Here is a 6,051-nt window from a genome sequence, read left to right on the forward strand (position 1 = left end):
ACCTATGGGTGAAATTATGCATTGTGTTCATCTTTGTGAGTGTGAGTGTTGCATTTGATTCCAGAGCTTTAAATTGTTGAACCATTGTGTGTGAATATGGAATCATTCTTTGTGTGAGGGCATTTGAGTACCTTTGTTGAGCTTGAACTTGCATTTGATGCAAGTATTGTGAGCTTGCGATTCTTTCATATTGGTGAGTCACAACTTGACTCTTTGAGTGCACAATTGATCTTTGCATGAGTAAGTTGAGTCTTTTTGTGTGCATTCATGATTGAATTTTGTGTAGCACTGTTTGAGACATCCTTTTGAACTGTTGAACCTGAGTTTTACTTGAGGACAAGCAAAAGTTTAAGTTGGGAGGTTGATGAGTCCACAATTTAGACTCATTTAGGGCTTTATTTGAATAGATTTAGTGTCCTCAAATGCATATTTTGTACCAATAATTGATGTAAATCCTTGAATTTCAGGTATTTGGATTGAGGAACAAAGCATGGACTCTATTCAGCAAAAAGGAACAAGGCAGCTGAAAGAACGAAGGATAAAAGGCCTGAGGATCGCCTAACCCATTAGGGGAGTCACCGAACGGCCAGGGTCTCGCCTAATGTTCCAGAGTGCCAACCCTGAAGGAGAAAATCTAGTTGGCAAGAGAAAAGAGCAGTCAGTAAGTCGCCGAACGATTCCGCGATGCAGTGCTATATCACCCAAAGTTACAGAACCTAAAAATGCTAAAGGCAAAAGCAAAACAGCGATGAAAATGACCAAAAGGCGGATCGCCGATTGGGTCAGCGATCCCGACTAACTACACCGACTGAACTTCCGCAACACACTTTTTGACAACTATAAATACTTGTTTAAATTTTTAGCTTAGTATCTGATTTTGTGTGGAATCATATTAGTATTCAATTGTTGAAGTTTAGAGCTTAGAACTGAATAGAGAGACAATTTTCCTTAGCTTTGAAGATTCGAAGATTTCCATTTCTAAGAAATTAGAAGTGGGTGTTGAAGATTCTTCTTCTTAGACCTTTGTAAAGACTATATCAATCCTACCCAGTTGATGGAAACACAACATGGTAACGATTTTACCTTTTTACTATGTCTAGCTAAAACCCCAATTCTTGGGGGTGTGATTATGTGAATTATGGGTTGATTTAATTGTTGGGTATTGTTAATTGATAGGTTATTTTCTGTTTAAAAGTGACTGTGTTCAGTAATTGTGGTTGAATTTAATGGGTTATAGTTGCAAATACAATCTTAACTTCGTATTTTTGGATTGCTCGAGAGAGAGGTTTTTAAAACCAAAATTACTAAATTGATGGTCTGTGGGTATTGGGTTGTCATGGGTTCATCTCGAGAGAGTGAATCCTTAAACCCTTTTCCACACATTCAGCTCGAGAGAGTGAATCCTAAACCTTTTTCCACATATTCAGCTCGAGGGAGTGAATGAACTAAAGCGAAGGTTGTGCTTTATTGCTGCTTATTGGTGTTCAAGAGAAACCAATTTTATTCTGGGTAAATTGTTCGAGAGAAAGTTCATTCCCACTAAAGTCTAGGTTATTCACCGATTTGCAACTGTTTACTATTAATTGCAATTACCCGGTTGTTTACCTTAGCCCATAATCCAATCACATCCCAAGAATCTCATCTCTATATTCGTATTTTCATGTTATTTGTTGTTTTAGTTGATAATACAAACAAACCCCCTATTGATATTTGACACTTGTGTCACCTATAATTTAAACCATGTTTTTATTCGTAAATGTTTTTAGCTATGATTGACTAGAGCATATTCTTACTTTTCTATTGATTCTTGAGTACGAACCACTCATATGGGACTCGACCCCAACTCACTAGTTGGGTTATATTACAATTGAACTATTGTTGATGCTTAGTATTGGATGAAGTCTCTTTGATAGCGTTTATCATTTATCTTCAATAATCCCTATGTGTTGGAGAAAGGAGCACGTTGGCAGTCTGCCATGTTTACATAACCATACAAAGTATTTTATCTTGTTTGGGCTTTTCAAAGACTAGATCCATTTGAAGGGGTTTTCATTCCCAGCTTGGTTAATTCCTTTGTTCATTAAGAAGTGGTAAACTAAACCAGTTGTTAGTATTCCTTTTGGGTTCGGGCTCCAAAATAATATGTCTCTCGCCCCTATGTAGGACGTGGTATATGTCTTAGTATAGTACTCCTAATAGAACAGGGGAAGACAAAGGATAGAGAGGATACGCCCCATGTTCTATTTGGGGCTAGGATATTCTCAACTATTAGTCTTGCTTCATCCTTTTTATGGACCTTGAATGAGTTCTCTTAGTGTTTTATTATTGCTAAGCCATCTATTATTCCAGCAGTTCGGGGATTTTCCATTTCCTATATTTCATTTTATTCATTTTAGGCAAACATCCCACCCCTTTGATAGGGCTTCCAGATTTCACTAGATGATGTAGTTGTGTTGTGCCAGGATGTTTTCAATCCTTTTGGACAACATTTTTTTATCAATAGAAAAGCCCATGGAGAGGAAAGATTATTGTATGCTCTCCATGCTAGCTTTGCTAGGAGGGATGTGTTTTGTTACTTTTGTATTTTGATCTCCTAGTCCCCCACTCCCTTTGTCTTTTGTGAGGGTTGTCCAGTCTATCATATGTATTTTCCTTTTATCACTTGTTGATCCTCATATGAAATTTCTTTGTATTCGATCGATTTGTTTTGTGATTAAGGTCAGAAGATTGATGTATTGCATTACATAAGTGGGTATGTTGTTTAGGCACACTTTTGCTAGTGTAGTCCTACCCACAATATTAAGAAATCTTGTTTTCCAATCCCACTAGATTTTGGTTGAGGTTATCAATAATGAATTGATAGTCTTGTAGAGTTGGTTTCTTTGTAAATATTGGGAATTCTAGGTATTTCCCAACAGAATTACTAGTCTTAATACCTAGATTATTGATATGTCAATTTCCAGTTCTTTCACACAGTTTTTTGAGACAAACATTTTTTATTTGGAATAGTTTATAGTTTGTCTTGATTGTTTGCAAAAATACAATAAGACTATGGATACATTCAACATTTCTATAATTTGACGTATTCATGAGGATTAGGTCATTTGCGAAGAACAAATGCGACATCTTAGGTCCTTTCTTGGAGATTCTAATAGGATACCAAGTTTTGTTTCGTATTTCTTCCTCTATTTTACGAGACAACATTTCCATACAGAGTATGAAAATATAGGGTGAGATAGGATCACCTTGTCTAATGCCTCTCGGGTGTTTGAAGTAATCTGTATGGTCTCCATTGACTAGGATTGACACGCTACTAGAGGGGATACACGACATAATTAAGTTGGTAAGATTTGTTGGAAAGTTAAAATAGAGAAGGGTCTCTCGAATAAAGCCCCATTCTAGCTTATCGAATGCCTTTTCTAAGTATTTTAATCATCATGTTAGCCATTTTACCTTTCATTCTTCTAAAGTGAGATATGATTTCTTGCACTATTATTGCATTGTCTGCACCTTGCCTTTTTTGTAAGAAACTTGATTGGTATGGGCCTATAAGATTACTCATAATGGACTTCAGACTATTGATGATTATTTTGGTAATGATTTTATAAGTTATATTACATAGGCTTCGGAAGTCTCTAAGTCTATTTTCTCCTTTTACTTTAGGGATTAAGCAAACATGTGTTTTGTTTAACTCTTTAGGTATATGCTATTCTCTAAAAGCTTTTATATAGAGGTTGTGAACGGAATCCCCGACTATGTCCAGTATTTCTGGTAGAAATAGGGATGGAGACCGTTTGAGCTTGGCACTTTAAGGCCATGGAAGGAGAAAACAACTCCATTGATCTCCAACTTGGTGGGTAAGTTGCCTAGTTCTGATGGAATCAATGAGTTAGGATCATTATTTTAGCTTTACTTCCCTAGAGTAACATACTTTCTCCATTGATGTGCAAAACAGGGATTTGAAGAAACTATAAGTCTGCACTAAGATGCTAGGTAGGTTGCACATCCACACACCTTCCCCATTTACTAAAGCCATAATCCTATTTCTTCTTCTCCTATTCAGGGTCATTGTGTGGAATTTTTTTTATTCAAATCCCCATTGTTTAGCCAGTTTACTCTTGACTTTAGTTTCCAGAATTCCTCTTTCATTCGCAGAACATTATTTTATTCCCGTGTTAGTTCTAAGTCTAGATTCTGAAGGTAAAGGCTAGACGCATAACTGGGGATTTTTGATGCCTCTAATGCGTTTTAATAAGGTTTTTTTATGGAAGATGTTACAAAGGTCTGTTTGTTCCACAAGGTAATTACCCTATGCTCAAACTCTTGGATAGCATATACAATATTGTTCTGCTCTACCCAACATCCTTGAACAATTTTAATGAGTTCCGGATGGGTGGTCCACATTGCTTCAAATTAGAATATATTATGTTAACGTACCAGTCTATCCAGTTATATAGTGTGCATTATAATCATTTAGTCGATTAAGCTTTCTGAAATAACATCAAGATACTTTCTTCTCTTAGACATTTGAGTTCATCCTAAGATGAATTGTTAAAGTATAGTTGTTTCATATGAAATTCATTATGGTATCAGAGCTTTAACCACAATTGTGCATTTATTATGTCTTGATTTGAAGACCAACAATGACGAAAATGACTAAATCTGATGATAATTACGCTCTATTTCTACATCTTTCCAATACCATTGGAGCTCTAATCATACTGATGCAGATAGCAAGTCTAAAAATTACTCTGTCTGAAGCAGGGCTATGCGTATTCAATTGTTTGGAAAGAACAAGCTAAAAATCGTGGATAACACTTGAAAAGGGAGGATTTCAAAGATAAATTAGGAAATCAATGGGATCAAAGGCAATATTGTTGTCCAATGATGGATCATGAACCGGTGACTTCATAATTACACACAAAAATTGTGTAAGCAAGAAGTGTGAAAGCAGTTTTGAATGATTTGCTTGAGTGATTTGACAAGGTAAATGCTTCATGATTCACAAATTGATCAATTACATAACGATATAGCTAGTTCAGTACATTGTGGTGATCCCATTTATTTCTTGAAATAGTGAACTTATGGGATGAGTTTGCTAGTATAGTACACAACCATGTGATTGCTTTAGATCTAGCAATTTTTATGCTCACATGCATCGACAAAATTTGGTGAAATTCCTAATGGAGTTGAATAAAACATATGACCAATCACAGAGTCAATTTTTGATGAGCGAACCAACTCCTAGTCTCAATAAGGTATATGATATGTTTTTTGAGAGGAAAAACCAATGAATCATTGTTAGTTCATCTATGAGTGGAGAAGAAACAGTATGGCAACACTTATTGCAAGAAAAGACAAATTTACCAATACATGAACAAGGGAACGAACCATAAATATCATAAAGGAAAGACGAATTGGGAGTAGTAATCTGACTTTTGTAAATTGAAGGGACATATAAAAAGAAACTGTTATAGATTGAATGACTACCCAGTTGATTGAAAGTTCAAGAAGAAAGACAATATGAACACAGTTTATAATGTGTATACTAAGAATACACAATCAAAAATGTCATCAAGTATGAGAGTTAAAGGAAAAATGACATATAAGATGGTTGTAGGGGAGCTTCCAAGGGCACCTCACCTGGCAAGTGAACAACATGATCATATCTTGGACATGCTCAACAAAGATCCTTCACGGCATAGTATGATGACTAATATTGTAACACCTCGTATTCGAAACAGACCAAAAATACAGATTTCGAGAAGTTGCAGGTGCAACTTACAGTCACCATCCACGAACCGTAGGTCAGACCACGGCCCGTGCTGGTGGTCCGTGGTTCACCACTGCAACCCCTCCCAGACTCAGTTAGAAAATTTGGCTAAGTGCCGACCCACGGCCGGACTTACGGTCCGTAGGTCAGGTCACGGACCGTAGTTCATGTCCGTGGATCGATGCCCCAAAAGCTCAGCTTCAGTCCCGATTGACGGTTGACCAGCACGAACCGTCAATCGATCCACGGTCCGTAGGTCTGACCGTAGATGAGGGTCA

This window comes from Solanum tuberosum, unplaced genomic scaffold (assembly GCF_000226075.1).
Source record: "Solanum tuberosum cultivar DM 1-3 516 R44 unplaced genomic scaffold, SolTub_3.0 scf00236, whole genome shotgun sequence".
NCBI classification, from domain to species: domain Eukaryota; kingdom Viridiplantae; phylum Streptophyta; class Magnoliopsida; order Solanales; family Solanaceae; genus Solanum; species Solanum tuberosum.